The 17,522-nt window shown below is 37.8% G+C and overlaps 1 long non-coding RNA gene across 1 annotated transcript in view; it reads right to left on the bottom strand.

Annotated features, from left to right (window-relative positions):
• LOC111522857 overlaps positions 1–17,522 on the bottom strand; it is a 33,995-nt gene that overhangs the window by 1,541 nt on the left and 14,932 nt on the right. Inside the window, exons 4-5 of the long non-coding RNA XR_002725361.1 lie at positions 3,889–3,928; positions 1,418–1,540 (exon numbers count right to left, since the gene is read on the bottom strand). This is a non-coding gene — a long non-coding RNA (uncharacterized LOC111522857). The remainder of the gene's footprint in view (positions 1–1,417; positions 1,541–3,888; positions 3,929–17,522) is intronic.

Raw genomic sequence — 17,522 nt, forward strand, 5'->3', positions numbered from 1 at the left:
ATCCATCCATCCATCCATCCATCCATCCATCCATCCATCCATCCATCCAACTAGCCATAGCTTTCTATGTGCTAGAAGAGATGTGTAAAAATGAGAATTATAACACCTACTTAGAGATTTTTTATTAGTTTAGAGGAAATTTATGAGAAGAGGTAAGCATATTGGTACATGCCCAATAAGTAGGAGCACTTACTGTAATGAAATACTGTCACTGCCCTCATGAAAATGCAGTGTAGGAGCTAGGAGGAAGAAAGAAAATTATTCATAAAGCAAGTTTGCATGCGATGAATGCCATGGTAAAGATAAACATCAAAAGAAAATTTTATGGAAGTTGGGGGAAGAAACCTCTCCTGAATAGAGATTCAGGGAAGGCCTTGGAAAATGGGTCTGATTTCAACAGGGGCAGGTACATTTACCAGGATAAGGAGGGTGCCTAGTGATCTTCCCTCTGTCGGTGTGTTGGGGGGTGCGGATTTGTCATGGCATGGAGTTTGATTTAAAATGATAGTTCATGAGGGGGAAGAAATGAGATGGAGATGGAAGTTTGACCAAATGCTGGAGGATCTTGAGTGGTAAGCTTCAGGTCCAACCATGCCCTTGGTAATGGCTGCCTATCCCTGCATGTGAGTGGTAGAGTTGCAAGACATTCAACCAAGATGATAATTGCAGAGCTCTTCTGGAACATTCAACATGACTGCAGCACTGTTTTTTCTTATCATGTAATGTGATCTGTCCTAATTCCCCATTCCTGACCAGGCTTTTGTCACTGGACTTCTTCCTATGCCTGTTCCCAACTCTTAATCCCAACCTTCAGTCCCTCCTGTCACTTACCTCATCCTTGTATCTCAACTCATCCTGAGCCTCTCTCTAACCCTAGGAGGAAGGGTTGGGATGAACTGAGGCTCGGAGATTGGGGCAGGAGAACTGTTCTATAACACTTGATTTTTGTTGTTGTTGTTGTTGTTGTTTTTAATTTGTTATTTTAGGGGCAGCATTCAGATGTCCTTGTATCAAAGCAGCTCTGACAGCATGACTGAATTAACCAGAGTTGAGTCAAAAAGTCTCATGCCACTCTCAAATTGAGAGCAGTTGGCATTTTCATCTTCTGAGCCCAGATTTTGGATCTGTCTCCCTGAGCGCCCACCTCTGCAGGCCAGAGGGTGAAGGACAGGGGGCCAGTGGAGCTTTGAGGTGTAATTGGAAATGCAATGCAATGAGGTGCTTTGCTGGTGATATGCTGAGACAAATGGCCAACAGAGACCCACACCCACAGCAGAAATCCATCACTTGGCAATATTTATTTGCTCCACAATTTACTCAGTTTCTAAAACTGGAACTGATCTCATGAGGACCAAACACAGCCCCAGTTCCAGCCCTGGGAGTTGGGGAAGAGAACTTGGTCTGGGTTATCAATTACTGTATCTGCAATTGTGGAACAGGCAGCTATGAATCAAACAGACTGGGCACATCTTCATATTTCAGAAGTGGGTGTATGGAAATGCATCTTCCTGGGTGTGAGTCCCATCTCCTTTTGCCAGGCCTGAAATAAAGAAAGTGGAGAGTTTGTGGGGTCTGTGCTTTTTCACTGAGCAAGTACTGCATGGTTCCTTCAAAGCCATAGATCTGCAAATCAGGTTCTTGTTAGAGAAAAAGGTGATATGAGACAAGGGAGCAGTCAAGGTCAAGGGCTAGGAACAAAAGAATGAATATAAAAGAGGGCATGAAAGAAAACAGAATGGCAAAGAGTATGTGCTCAATATGTCTCTCTTCCTCTCTCCCTCCCTCCTTCCTTTCCTTCTTTTTTCTCTCCTTTCTGTTTTTTGGTAACTTTTTACAAACTGAATGCATCTATGTAATTAGCACCCAGATGAAGTAGCAGTACACTCTCAGCATCCCAGAAGGGCCCCCTCACTCCCACTTCCATGGAGTAACATAGAGTAACATGGAGGAATCGCACAAAAGTTAAGCAAATAAGTTGCTTACATTTGTGCAAATAACTTAAGTTGCTTAACTTTGTCTGATTCCTCCATGTTGCTGTATATTGTTGTAGATGGTTCATTCTGATTGCCCAATAGCATGCCATTGTGTGAATATCTTTTTTTTTTTTTTTTTTTTTTTTTTTTTTTTTTTTTTTTTTTGAGACGGAGTTTTGCTCTGTAGCCCAGGCTGGAGTGCAGTGGCCGGATCTCAGCTCACTGCAAGCTCCGCCTCCCGGGTTCACGCCATTCTCCTGCCTCAGCCTCCTGAGTAGCTGGGACTACAGGCGCCCGCCACCACGCCCGGCTAGTTTTTTGTATTTTTTAGTAGAGACGGGGTTTCACCGTGTTAGCCAGGATGGTCTCGATCTCCTGACCTCATGATCCGCCCGTCTCGGCCTCCCAAAGTGCTGGGATTACAGGCTTGAGCCACCGCGCCCAGCCGTGTGAATATCTTTATCCATTCTGGAGTTGGTGATAATTGGGGTAGTTTCCAGTTTGGGGCTATAATGAAATAGTACTGCTTTGCACATTCTAGTGCATGTCTTTATGAACAAATGTATGCATGTCTGTTGAGTATACATCTAGGGGTGAAGTTGTGGGATGCTAGGGTGCACGTATGTTCAGCTTTATATATAACAACAAATGGTTTTCAAAAGTGGTAGCTCCAAAACAAACATCTATTAGCCACATAGATACCATTAGCTATTGAAAGCACTGGATGTTATGCCAAAACTTGCTTAACATATATTTGTTAGTTGAAAGTGATTTGAGATACTTTGCATGAGGGGACTACTCAGAGCATTTATGTCTTGTGTGCTCAGTTCCCACTTCTTGGTCCTTTTCATAATAGCTAAAATAATAACTAACATTTATGAAACAACTTCTGCAAGTCAGGAGCTATGCAAAGTTTTTCACATGCATCATCTCATTTAATGTTTTTTTTTTTTTTTTTTTGACAGAGTCTTGCTCTTTCACCCGGGCTGGAGTGCAGTGGCATGATCTCGGCTCACTGCAATCTCTGCCTCCCAGGTTCAAGCGATTCTCCTGCCTCAGACTCCTGAGTAGCTGAAATTATAGGCACGCACTACCATGCCCAGCTAATTTTTGTATTTTTAGTAGATACAGGGTTTTACCATGTTGGCCAGAGCTGGTCTCGAACTCCTGACTTCAAGTGATCTGCCCTCCTCAGCCTCCCAAAGTTCTGGGATTACAGGTGTGAGCCACCAGACCCCACCCTCATTTAATCTTTGCAACAATCCTGAGGCAGTTAATATTGTCCTCATTTTAAAGCTTTAAAATGGAAGATTGGAGAGGTTAGTGAATTTTCCATGATCATAGAGTGAGCAAGTGGCATAGCTGGAATTTGAGCAGAGGGAATCTCATACCAGCAGAAGTTCCCTCAGCAGGTGCATTAACTCTCTAAGGAAAAAGAGAGGCATTTAGAAGATTGTCAATAGATTTCCCCAGGTATAAGTGTCTGCTGGGGAAAGATGGAAACCCTCACCTAGCACAGTCAGCAAGGACAGTAGCTGTCTCCACAGGCTGGAAGGACTGGCCAAAAGGGTGCAGAACAGGTGTCCAGAACAGGGATCAGCATTCTTTCTGCAAAGGGCCAGATGGCAAGTTTTCAGGCTTTGTAGGCCATACAGGGGATCCCTGTTGCAACTACACAACCCTCCCACTGCAGCTGTAGACAATATGCAAATGAATGGGTATGCCTGTGTTCTAGTGGAACTTTATTTGGAAAACAGGCAGTGGGTTAGATTTGGCCCACAGGCCGTAGTTTGTTGCCCCTGGCCTGAAGGCCTTTGAATCACAAGCCTAGCGTAAGGACGGGAGATTGAGTGGAAAGCTAGTGGTGGAGCATGAGGGGCTAATTGCTGTGGCAAACTGCCATGTAGTAACTTACCTCTTTGTGGTGGATGTTCTCAACTCCCAGGCTGCCCTTCCTGTAAAAGCAACAGATCAAACCATGCCTCTGGGTGCAAGTCTTGGAGAACCTGAAACATGCAGTTCAGAGTCCTGAGTCTCCAACTGCTGCCACAGCTTTTTTGGCTATGGGTGGAGAAAGTGCTTGTATCCATTAGCCCACTGGAGGTGGGCTTTCAGGTTATTTCAGTAGCATTTATGTGTGATAGGGGACTATTATGCAGATAATGGTGTGCATTCAACAGCACTAGAATCCCAAGATAAAACCAGAACTTCTCAAACTGGGTTCCAAAGAACAGTAGTGTTCCCTGGGATGCCAATGGGTATTCCACTCAAAAAGGGTTGTGGAAACAGATGGATTTGAAATATCAGGATAAATACATTTACTATATTTCTTTACTAAAGAATCTTCATTTAAAAAAAATCTTTAAAGATAATCATGTCTTTCAATTCTCAGTTTAAATACCTTTTACTCAGAGAGGATTTCTCTGACAGCCCAATGAGCTATCGGGTCACCGTATGCCCCACCTCTCTCATTTACCTGTCTGCGTGTTCTCTAATATTTGTTTTTGTGCTTCTTTTCTTCTTCCATCATGGTTGGAATCTTATCTGTCTTGCTTACTCTTTTTCCATACTACCTAAAGCACTGTCTGGTACATGGTAGCTGCTCAATAAATGTTTGTTGATTGACTAATAAAATGAATGTGCATGGTATATTAATAAGTTTGAGACATAATATATGGCATTTCTAAACTATCCAGGAAATAAGATAAACATTTTTTTGGCAAACCCCACTAGTATTTCATAGGACATTAGGGATCCATGGAACACATTTGGCAAATAATGGTTTTAGACCAATGCCATGTTATATCTCTGCTGGCTTGTGACTGTTGACTTTCTCTTGGTTTGGAAACTGGTTTCAGCATGTTGTAACTGTTCTGATATGAGTGGATTTGAAGTTAGTTCTATTGGAAACCTAGGGTCATTCCTCTGGTTGGTGAATACCACCAGCTAATGACCCTACAACCAGTCTGCAGGCCTTGCGTTGACATGAATTCTGGTCCTTACTTGATTGGGATAAAATAGTATAAGCAAGCAATAGATGTGGAGGTTTAGAGAAGGGTTCTTTCTAGAGGCTCAAGAGAGCCATTCTGATTCTGATCAGGAAGCCATATGGTGATAAGGATAGCTTTAGCTTCAGGTTTCACATTAAAGCCAGGGTCAGATTTCACAGTCACAGCATCTGATGAAGCTTTTCCTAGGGGACCTGGGGAAAAGCAACTTCTCTAACGAATGGTCAGCAATGAATTCTCCCCTCTTCCTTCCCCCCCCCCCCGCAAAACAATGCATGTTAACATTTCTAATCTCCAGATCCCACCAGTCAGTGCTAGCTCAATGTCCTACAGTTTTGACCCAGAGCATCCATATCCCAGCCCTCTAAAGACAGAATTAAGCCAACCAGTCCTGAGGATAATGCAGATACCTTTTACTTTTCATATTTAGATTAAGAGGACGCTATAAGCAAATCCCACTTTCTCTTTGACTTTAATTGCACCAACCTAATATGTTGTAAAGGAAAAAAAAAGTGGACCCAAATGACAACTAAATTTTTGTACTTCAGAGGGGGTTAAGATGATAATATTTGAAGAAAAATGGGCATTAAAATTCCAGAAGTGTTTTTGTCAAGAACCCCTCACATTTGTCGAGCACTTACTACGTACCAGGAAATAGCCTAAGTATTTTTCCTGTCTTCTGCTACGTAACCTCACAATAATCCTGTGAGGAATATATGGCTGTTTTCCCCCTTTTACAGATACAGATAAAGAACACCAGGCATTTGCTTTAGTTCTTGCAGTCTTTAAGTAGCAGTTGTAGTTTAAACACTGGCAGTCTGACTCCAGATTCTATTACATTCCATTCACCAGTCTACAGCATCCCTTTTGTTTTTACCTGTCCTTTCTCCACTAAACATATTTTTCCGTAAAGGTAATACCAGTTCACTATTTGTAAACAATTTAATTAATATGTAGTTATAAATTATAGGGAGAAAAAATTCCCCCATTAGATTCTACTTCCTAAGACAACTTCATAAGCACTTGCTAAGTATTCTTTTAGATGTTTATATACATATAGCAATGAGATGTTTCTATCATTATATACCTATATCTTTATCATTTTTACACACGATTATTCAATTTGCTTTTCCTGCATACCAATGTACTTGAACATTTTTCATGCCAACACATATAGCCAGCTTAATCTTGTGTGATAGTTATATAGTTTTTTAGTTCATGGTTGTACCATAATTTAAATAAATAGAAGTATGTTTTCTTCTAGCATTTCACTTGGGCTTGACTTTGTTTATGCTCTTTATTTTTTGATATTATATATGTTACTTGTTAATAGTGAAATATACCAAACTTTTCTTTAGTGGTTTATTTTTGCTGCAAGGCTTTTCCCCCATGATCTAACTTTTATACTTAATGATGTCTGGGTTTCACACCATCTCATTTCCTTTTCCTTATATCTTGTTGCTTTCATAGAGCTTCTCTGCCATACTACTCTTCACTCGCTTGTGCCAAGAGTTAACACATTTATGGCTTTAAAATTTCTTTTACCGGAAGGCCTCATTTCTGTGCCACCCAATAGAGCTCTGCATGATAACATTTGAAAGTTTGAAATCTGATGTACATATTTATTTAAATTAACATATATAGGTTTCTTGGCTTAATTAACATATATAGGTTTTTAGGAAGGCCAGAGTTGATTTTGGGTACTGCCACTGACTTTTTGGTTGACTTGAATCCTATGGGTCAGTATCTTCTCTGTCTTGACATCAGTGCTAGGAGATTTGCCTAGTAATATAATCTGTTTCTTTGGCATATTATTATTTTCTTGTTATTGTTCATATGTTTATTAAATGCCTCTCTTTGCCGGGGAGTGGAAAGTAGTGGGTGGAAAGTTTTTCAGAATTTTATCAGCAGATACTTTCCTACCAAAATTCTTTCAAATGCTAATGTTTGATGTCAGGAAGAAAGAGATCCAGAATGCTGTGGTCACTCTTGACCCCCTTTGCTCTATGACCTCTCTGTTCTTTAGTGACCAACTGAGAACACAGTAGCATCATTACTCCAAGTCTCTTGGGGAAGATCAAAACACTCGGCAGCTGTAACATGTTTAGCTATGCCTACGCACTTCTGTCTGCCTATGCGGTTATCAATTCATACACTACAAGGCAGTGAGTTATAAGCTTTTAGTTTTTTTTTTTTTTTTTTAATGCCACTGATTCCCTTTGAAAGCTAAAGACACTTTCTCCAGGTAGATATATATAAAAACTTGTGAACAATTCAGGGCAATTAGCCACTTGATCAGGTTTAAGTTTTTCCAGGTAAACACTACTTGGGCTTTGTCTTAGCAAATGAAGATCTTAAAGGTCAGGATAATACAGCAACTTCCAGTGAAATAAATCTCACAATTTTCTTCCAATTATATATCTCTCATGCATCTGTACTGGACACAATATTCTTCCTATGTCCATATCCCAACTTGGTCTTTAACATCTTTCATACTTGATTTATACTTGTGAAAGTCATAAGTACCTTGATGGATCAACTAAAATGTTACTTTTCAAAGAAAACCTTTTCTGACAATGTAAGTAGATGGCATATCTCCCTTCTCCAAAGTTGCACCCAAGCATTTGTACCTCTCTCTTGAATCATCTATGATTTACTTGGTTATAAAAATAGTTGTCCTTCATCTATTCAACAAACCCTTACTAGGCATTGAGAACCTCAAAATAAATATAATGTTCTTGCCCTCCCAGAGATGAAGAATCAGATATACATTTGAGAGTCTCCAGAAAATTAAAAACCCTAGATAAGCATACGTATGCACTTAAACCAAACATTTGAATCTCAGAAGATTTGTCCACAACTAGATTGAGAACTTATGCCATGTGATTGCTTGAATAAATATATGAACAAATAATATAAAGCATTATTATAAATGAAGTGGTAGCAATGTTCCCAGTGTATTTTTTAAAGAAGGGGGATCTGAGTTGATCTCTAACCTTCCATGAACCTCTGCTCTTGAATAATGGTAGGTTAGATATTTCAGACCAACCATTGAACTTTAGATAATTAAAAAATGTGGATAAAATATAAATTTTTTATTCTAAAAATCAATGTTCTAATGATGCAATGAGCTTGTAATGGATTGAAGTCAAGAGAGGTAAGAAATTCAGAGAAAAGAGCAAAACTCTGGTACTTTTGTCTTGGTCTTAGTCCATTTTATGCTGCAGTAACAGATTACCAAAAACTAGACAATTTATAATGAACAGAAATTTATTGACTCATAGCTCTAGAGCCTGGGAATTCCAAGATCAAGGGGCTGGCATCTGACCAGGACCTTCATGCTGCATCATGACATGATAGAAGGCATCACATGATGGAAAGCCAAAGAGAGGGAGAGCGAGAGCAAGAGGGGGTCAAATTCCTCCTTTTCTAAGAAACCCACTCCCAAGATAATAAACCTATTCCCCCAATAATGGCATTAATTCATTCATGAGAGAAGAAACCTCATTGCCTAATTATCTCCTAAAGGTTCTACCCCTTAATACAATTGCATTGGGGATTAAGTTTCTAACACATGGTTTTTGGGGAACACATTCAAATAATAGCAGCTTTGGAAGCATTTACTGTTTTGGAAGGTGTGGCTGGAAAGGTTGAATTGTATATTCAGTGACTTTCCTCATCTAGGAGAACAAGAACAATATAGAGCTCTCCAGGAATGGAGACCCTAGTGATCCACTCCCTGCTTTAGGGCTGAGACCTAAAGGACTGCTCTCTAGAAGTAAAAGTGAACCATGCACAAGCTAGTCTTCACATAGAGTCATTCTCCAACTCTTCTGGGTGACTCAGAAAATCTGAAGACTTGAAAAGGTGGTCTCATATGCCGAAAAGTCCTAAGTACCTGCTAGCCACAAATTAAAAACATCATTGGTGGAAGAAAATGTCATATGAGGCCCTATATTAATTCTACAAGTAATTTAAAAACCAGGCATCAGAGGGAGATAAGTTAATATGGGTAAACACCATAAGAAATAATAGATGATAGAATTAGATCCACCAGTACCCCAGAAACTGAAAATACTGCACATAGAATATAAGAGAACTTTGGTTGCTGTGGTAAAAGGGATAGAAGCCAAGTTTGAAATTTTTGACAGTGAACTATAATCTACAAGAAGTGATACAGTAGATTTGAAGAGGAACTATTAATCAGTAGAAGTTCTTGAACTAAAAAATATAAAAACCAAAATGAACAGCTCAATAGGTTTAACTGCAGATTAGACTTGGTCAAAGAAAGAGCTGAAAATCAGGTCATAAGAGACTATACAGAATGAAGCAGAGAAAGTCAAAATAATTGAACATGCTGAAGGGCAGGTAAGATACACTAAGTGAGAAGGTTGGACATACATTTAATTGGAGTTCTGGAAGGAGAGGAGAGAATGAGGCAGCAACAGTATTTAAAGAGACAATGAGAGAGTCTTAGCCCTTCAATATGCTGATAATATTCTAATAGCAATAACATCTTACTGAAGTCTATATTCCCTGAAATATAGCCTTTATTAAGTGTCTGTTGAATTCGTTAGGTGAGGAAACATTCCTATTATGTTCTAATCTAGTTTTATATCTTTGAAATTATATCAAAAGTTCTTTCAAAATAGCATACTCTTTAAAATAATATTAGGCAATGTGAACTACTGTCTGATGTGGATATGTGTTCAAATATTTGAATCTCTATATTTGCAGTTGTTACTTCAAAAATTAGATCTAAATCTATAATTGACACTATAAAGTTTAAGCTCTCATTTATAATCTTACGATTAATTTTTGACCAAAAATCTCCCTAAACTCATATACGTTATCTATGATAATACTCTATTTGATTTCTTACAATGTAAGTTTTATAGCAGCCTTTGGCATTGAGTTAAGTATTCTAATCTGGTCACAGGTAATGAAAACATTAATATTTACTTGCTTTTGCCTTGTCCTCTTTAATGACATGGTATTTTGATAACTTTATATTGTAATTGGAAATAGAGAAGAAAAATGATGTTTTATAGCTTCCCTGGGAAGCAGATTCTGAGACAAAGATATGCGTGCAGGAAGTTTATTGGGGGAATGCCTGGATCCGCATGTGGGATCATGAAGGAAGTAGGATTGGGCAGAGGGCAGATTGAACTGCAATGTAGTCACAACAGAGGCTCCAGATGATTCCACACCGAGCTCTGCAACTCAGATGGTCCTTCAGCAATTGTCTCATCCTACAGCAAAGGGGTTGAGGCTGTACACCTTCTCCCCTGCATCATTGACCAGTCATCGATGAAGGCTGCTTCCAGATATGGGACATGGCTTCTATGATCTGTTTGTATCAATACAGCACTTCTGATATCAAATGTGTGAGGTGGTTCCCACAACAACAACCAACTCTTCAACTTTCTGGATGCCACCTGGGTTCCTACCTTTAGCTTCAATTCTGATACTAACTACCTGGAGTTAGCATCAGATCTCACAAGTTAAGGGCTTAATCCCATGAGACTGCTTCTACTCCGTATGCCAATCACCTGAAAATTCCTACCAATTGGCTTCATAGCTAGGGAGTTCCCACAGCTCCCTCTTCAGGTTTGATAATTTGCTAGAACAGCTCCCAGAACTCAGGAAAGCACTTTATTTACATTTACCAGTTTATGATAAAGGATAAAAATGAATAGCCAGATGGAGAGGTACATAGAGGAGGTCTGGAAAGGTCCCGAGAGCAGGAACATTAGTCCAAGGAAGTTAGGGTGCACCACCCTACTAGCAGGTCGACGTGTTCAACAACCTGGAAGCACTCTGAACCCCATCATTTGAGGTTTTTATGTAGGCTCCATTACATAGGCCTGATTGATTGAATCATTGGCCTTTGGCAGTTACTTTGATCTCCAGCCCCTCTCCTTTCCCTGAAGGTTGTGAGGTGAGGCTGAAAGTTCCAACCCTCCAACTATGTGTTAGTCTTTCTGGCAACCTGAGTCCATCCTGAATCTGTCTAGGGTCCTCCAGTCACCAGCCATCTCATTAGCATACAAAAAGACACGCTTAGCACTCTGGAAATTCCAAGGCTCTTAGAAGCATTTGTGTCAGGGACCAGGGACTAAGACCAAATATTATAACAAAAGATACTCCATCATTCAGGAAATTAGAAGGATTTTTCTGTGCCAGGAACTGGGGATGAAGACCAAATATATATATATTTTTTACCATATCATAATGTCACATGACCTTGGATACTTTTTTTAACCTTACAGCAATTTCCAGAAGATACTGCTGAGAGCTGTTGGTCACTAATACTCTCTGTGGTTGGGAGGATAATTGCCTCAGTTCTGAAGGGGAGACCTTGGAGGAACATGCCCAGCATTCGCTACATATGATTATTGATAAGACTGAGCATCATAAGACATGGGTTCAAATCTTGGCTTTGCTATTAATTGGCTGTGTGACCTTAGGCAAGCCATGTAACCTTTTAGGAAAAAATTTCCTCATCTGTAAAATAAGTGGTAGTGATGAGATCAGTTTTTCCTAAACTTTAATCATTTGCATACTACTTTTATGATTTTTTTCATATTTTTGGTTCAACTAAACTATTGTTTACTTAACACTATTTTTTCCAGGAAATTTGTACATTAAATTTTTTTTTGTTTCTTTTTCTAGAGCTGCACATCAAAAATGTAATCATTTTAACTTAACATTATTTAAGGTGAAACTTTTTTACATAGCCATAGTATAGCAGTAGCACTTAGCACATACAGGAAGTAGCCACAAAAATAAATGTAATATAAACACATAATGTTATTTAAATCCAGCTAGATATTGTTGCCTGTGCAGTCTCTGAGCCTCAGGTCTGCTTTCTGTTTTCTAAAAAGATTAGCAAATATTGGAGAGGTATTGGAAATAGGCTAATAACTGAGACTTGAACAGACATTTCCCAAAAGAAGAATAAACTCTTTACTGAGAATAAACATTTTTCTTTATGTGATACAGTGATATTTAATGCTGTGTCTCCTGTGGCATCTAAATTTAGATCATATACTCTCAGTAGGAGTTTTTCGACCTTTCAAAAAAATCCTGGATTAGGCAGTCTTTTGGGTAAAATTATATTGTTCCATGATTCGATACTTGTGTGAGAAGAGTATTGGGGAAAAGATAAGAATTATAATTTTTTCACGTCATGCATTTTTAAATACTATCCAGAAGCTTGAGGAATTAAGTTTATTGGCTGAGGTTCCTAACATTATGAGCATGCCATATTTGAAATTTGGCCATGATGAATAGTAAAGAAAATTCAATGCTTCAATTATTTCAATATCCCTGGAAGAAGGAGCCTTTCGTAAAAAATAGACCCTCCTTCCTTGAGAAACCTAATATAGTCCTACCCTATGACCCAGCTTTCCCTCCTCTGAAGTGGCTGATCTGAAGTCAAATGCTCTAGGATCCCTTCTTCGTGAAATCACCGGTTTCTTAATCAGATATCTTTTTTCATGCTGACCAGGCATTAGTCCACTTATCTTGGAACATTTAGGCATTAATAGGAGGGACCTAGAAAATTGTCCTTCTTGTGATCTTCCTGGAAGATATCAAACCCTGTACTGAGATGCTCAAACCTGCAGACTCACTTCTAGAATTCCATCATCTCTGCATATGTAGGTCACCATGAGGAGCAGAGCTTTGAGTCTTCTCTAGGACTTCAGCTGTATTCTAAATGTTACTGGAGTTGCTATTCCTGATTCTTTTTGATGTTTATTTTTAGAATTGATACATCATATTTTTACTTTTACATATTTATGGGATACATGTGATATTTTGTTACATATATAGAATGTGTAATGATCAAGTCAGAGTATTTGGACTATCCATCACTTTGAGTATTGGTCATTTCTACGTGTTGGGAGCAGTTCAAGTTCTCTCTTCTAGCTCTATTTAAATATAAAATACATTGTTGTTAACTATGGGCGCACCACTCTCCTATTGAACACTAGAACTTATTTTTCTAACTGTATGTTTGTACACATTAACCAATCTCTCTTTACTCTTCCTCCACATTGACCACCACACACCCTTCCCAGCCTCTGATAACCAACAAGCTAATCTCTATTTCCATGAGATCCACTTTTTTTTTAGCTCCCATGTATGAGCGAGAACATGAAATATTTGTCTTTCTGTGCCTGGCTTGTTTCACATAACATAATGATCTCTGGTTCAATCCATGTTGCTGCAAATAACATAATTTTATCCTTTTTTATGGCTGAATAGTATGCCATTATGTATATATGCCACATTTTCTTTATCCATTCATTCACTGATGGACATTCAAGTTGATTCCCTATCTTGGCACTTGTGAATATTGTTGCAGTAAACATGAGGGTGCAGGTATCTCTTTGATATACAGATTTTCTTTACTTTGGATAAATACTCAGTGGTAGAATTGCTGGATCACATGGTAGTTCTATTTTCAGTGTTTTTTAGAAATCTCCATACTGTTTTCCACAGTGGCTGTACTAATTTACACTCCAACCAAATGCATATGAGTTTATTTTTCTGTGCATCCTCACTAGCATCTGATATTTTTTGTCTTTTTAATAATATCCATTCTTCCTGGGGTAAGATATTATCTCAGTGTGGTTTTGATTTGCATTTACCTGATGATTAGTGATGCTGGATATTTTTTCATATACCCGTTGACCATTTGTGTGTCTTATTTTGAGGAATGTCTATTCATACCCTTTGACCACTTTGTAATAAAATTATTTATTTATATATTTTTTGCCATTGAGTTCCTTGTGTATTCTGGATATTAGTCCCTTGTTGGATGAATAGTTTGCAAATATTTCTCCCGATCAACAAGTTATCTCTTCATTCTATTGGTTGTTTCCTCTTCTGCACAGAAGCTTTGTAGTTTACCATAGTCCCGTTTGTCTATTTTTGGTTTTGTTGCCTGTGCTTTTGAGGTCTTAGCCATAAAATCTTTGCCTTGGGCCAGTGTCCTAAAGTGTCTCCCCTAAGGTTTCTTCTAGTAGTCTTAAAGTTTTGGGTCTTATGTTTAAGTCTTTAATCCATCTTGAGTTGATTTTTAGACATGCTGAGAGATAGGGGTCCATTTTCATTCTTCTGCACATGAATTTTCCGCTTTCCCACCACCATTTGTTGAGGAGGATGTCCTTTCCCCAGTGTATGTTCTTGGTACCTTTGTCCAAAATTAGTTGGCTGCAAATATGTGGATTTATTTCTGGGTTCTCTGTTATGTTTCATTGGTCTATGTATCTGTTTTTGTACCAATACCATGCTGTTTTGGTTGCTGTAACCTTGTAATATATGTAGAAGTCAGGTAGTGTAATGCTTCAGCTTTGTTCTTTGTGCTTAGGATTGCTTTGGCTCTTCAAGCTCTTTTTTTGGTTCTATACTAATTTTAATTTTTTTTAATTCTGTGAAAAATAACATTGGTATTTTGATAAGGATTGGATTGAATCTGTAGATTGCTTTGGGTAGTATGGTTGTTTTAACAATATTAAGTTTTCTGATCCATAAGCATGGAATGTCTTTCCATTTTTTAGTGTCCTCCTCAATTTTCTTCATCAATGTTTTGCAGTTTTCCTTGTGGAGATCCTTCACCACCTTAAAGCCTTGAAACACAACTTACAAATCTATGACACACAGCAAAAGTTGTGCTAGGAGAAAAGTTTATAGCAATAAATGCCTACTTCAAAAAAGTAGAAAATACTTCAAATAAGCATTTTGATAATGCACCTGAAAGAATTGGAAAAGCAAGAGCAAAACAAACCCAGAATGAGTAGAAGGAAATAACTAATAAAAATCAGAACAGAGATAAATGAAATACTGACTAAAAAATAATGCTAAGAATCACCACCTTACATTTATTCCCAGGTATTTTATGTTTGGTAGCTATTGTGAGACTGCTTTCTTGATGTAGCTTTTTTTATTGGTTATTTGATTATTGGTATATAAAAATGCTACTGATTTTTGTGTTTTGGTTTTGTATCCTGTCACTTTACTGAAATTGTTTATCAGCTCTAAAAGTTTTTGGTGGAGTTTTTTGACTTTTGTACATGTAAGATTATGGTATTTTCAAAGGACAATTTGATTTCCTCTTTTCCAATGTGGATGCCTTTTTTTTTTTGAAACAGAGTCTCACTTGTTGCCCAGGCTGGAGTGCAGTGGTGTGATCTTGGCTCACTGCAACCTCTGCCTCCCAGGTTCAAGTGATTCTCCTGCTTCGGCATCCTACACCCAGCTAATTTTTGTATTTTTAGTAGAGATGAGGTTTCACCATGTTGGTCAGGCTGGTCTTGAACTCCTGACCTCAGGAGATCTGCCCGCCTTGGCCTCCCAATGTACTGGGATGACAGGTGTGAGCCATTGTGCCTGGCTCCAATGTAGATGCCTTTTATTTTTTTTCTCATGCCAGATTGCCTAGTACTTTCAGTACTATGTTGAATAAGAGTGGCAAAAACGGGCATCATTGTCTTGTTTCAATTCTTAGAAGAAGGGATTTCAGTTTTTCCTTTTCTGATAGGATGTTAACTGTGGGTTTGTGATATAAGTTGAAGTGTTTCTTCTATGTTTAATTTTTTTGAGAGTTTTTTTTTTTATTGTGAAGGGATGTTGAATTTTAGCAAATGCTTTTTCAGCAGGTATTGGGATTGTCAGATGGCTTTTATCCTTCTTTGTAAATATGCGATATATGACAGTTATTGAATTGTGTATGTTGAACCATTCTTGTATCCCTGGTATAAATGCCACTTGATCATGGCTTATTCTAGTTTTGATGCGTATTAGATTAAGTAAGCTACTGTTTTGTTTTTGTGTCTATGTTCATGTGAAATATTGGCAGGCAGTGTTCTTTTTCTGTTGAGCCTTTGTCAGGTTTTAGTATCAGGGTAATGCTGACCTTGTAGAATGAATTAGGGAGAATTCTCACCTCTTCAGTTTTTTGGAATAGTTTGAGAAAAACTCGTGTTCTTTGTTAGTTTAGTAGAATTCAGCAGTGAAGTCATCTGGTCCTGGGTTTTTCTTTGACGGGAGAAAGAAAAACCCAGTCTCCCATCTCAGACTTTTTTTTATTATTATTTTACTGATTCAATCTCATTACTGATTATTGGTCTGTTCACGTCTTCTATTTCTTCCCAGTTCAATCTTGGTAGGTTGTATGTGTCCAGGAATGTATCCCTTTCCTCTAGCTTCTCCAGTTTCTTACTGTATAGTTCTTCATAGTAGTCTCTGATGATCTTTGTATATCTGTGGTCTCAGTTGTAATAGCTTTTTTGTTGTTGTTGTTTCTGATTTTGTTCATCTGGATCTTTTGGTTAGTCTATCTAGCAGTTTGTCGATTGTACTTATCTTTCAAAAAATGAAGTTTTCATTTTGTTGATGCTTAGTATTATTTTTTCAGTCAGTATTTCATTTATCTCTGTTCTGATCTTTATTAGTCATTTCCTTCTACTCATTCTGGATTTGTTCTGCTCTTGCTTTTCTAGTTCTTTCACATGCATTATTAGAATATTTATTTGAAGTTTTTCTACTTTTTTGACATAGGCATTTATTGCTATAAACTTTTAGCACAACTTTTGCTGTGTACAATAGATTTTGGTATGTTGGGTTTCAATTTTCCTTTGTTTCAAGAAAGTTTTTGATTTCCTCCTTAATTTCTTCCTTGAGTAAATAGTCAATCAGGATCATGTTTAAATTCCATATATTTGTACAGTTTCCAAAGTTCCTTTGTTACTGATTTTTAGTTTTATTTTATTGTAGTCTGAGAAGATACTTGATATAATTTTTATTTTTGTGATTGTTGAGTCTTGTTGTTGTCCTAACATTTGGTCTATCCTGCAGAATGGTTCATGTGCTGATGAGAAGAAAGTATATCTGTAACTTGTGAATGAAATGATCTGTAAATGTCTGTTAGTTCTAAGTTGGTCTAATGTATAGCTTAAATCCAATGGTTTTTTGTTGTTGTTAATTTTCTGTCTTGATGATCTGCCTAATGCTGAGAGTTGGGTGTTAAAGTCCCCAACTATTATTCTATTAGAGTCTACCTGTTCTTTTATATCTGATACTATTTGTTTTATAAATCTTTGTGCTCTGGTGTTGAGTGCACATATGTTTAGAATTGTTATGTCCTCTTGTTCAACTAATCTCTTTATCAGTGTGTAATGACATTTGTCTTTTTTGTTTTTTTAACAGTTTTTGACTCATAGTCTGTTTTATCTGCTACAAGTATAGCTACGGCTGTTTGCTTTTGATTCTGTTCATGTGGAATATATTTTTCTATTCCCTGACTTTAACCTATATGTTTCTTTACAGGTGAGATGAGTTTCTAGTAGGCAGCATATAGTTCAGTGTTTTCTAAAAATTCATTATTTCAGTCAATATCTTTTAAATGAAAATTTAATGCCTTGGTATTCAAGATTATTATTGATAAGTGAGGGCTTATTCTTGTCATTTTATGAATTTTTTTTTTTTTTGAGACGGAGTCTCGCTCTGTCGCCCAGGCTGGAGTGCAGTG

Source organism: Piliocolobus tephrosceles, chromosome 6 (genome assembly GCF_002776525.5).
Source record: "Piliocolobus tephrosceles isolate RC106 chromosome 6, ASM277652v3, whole genome shotgun sequence".
Lineage (NCBI taxonomy): Eukaryota > Metazoa > Chordata > Mammalia > Primates > Cercopithecidae > Piliocolobus > Piliocolobus tephrosceles.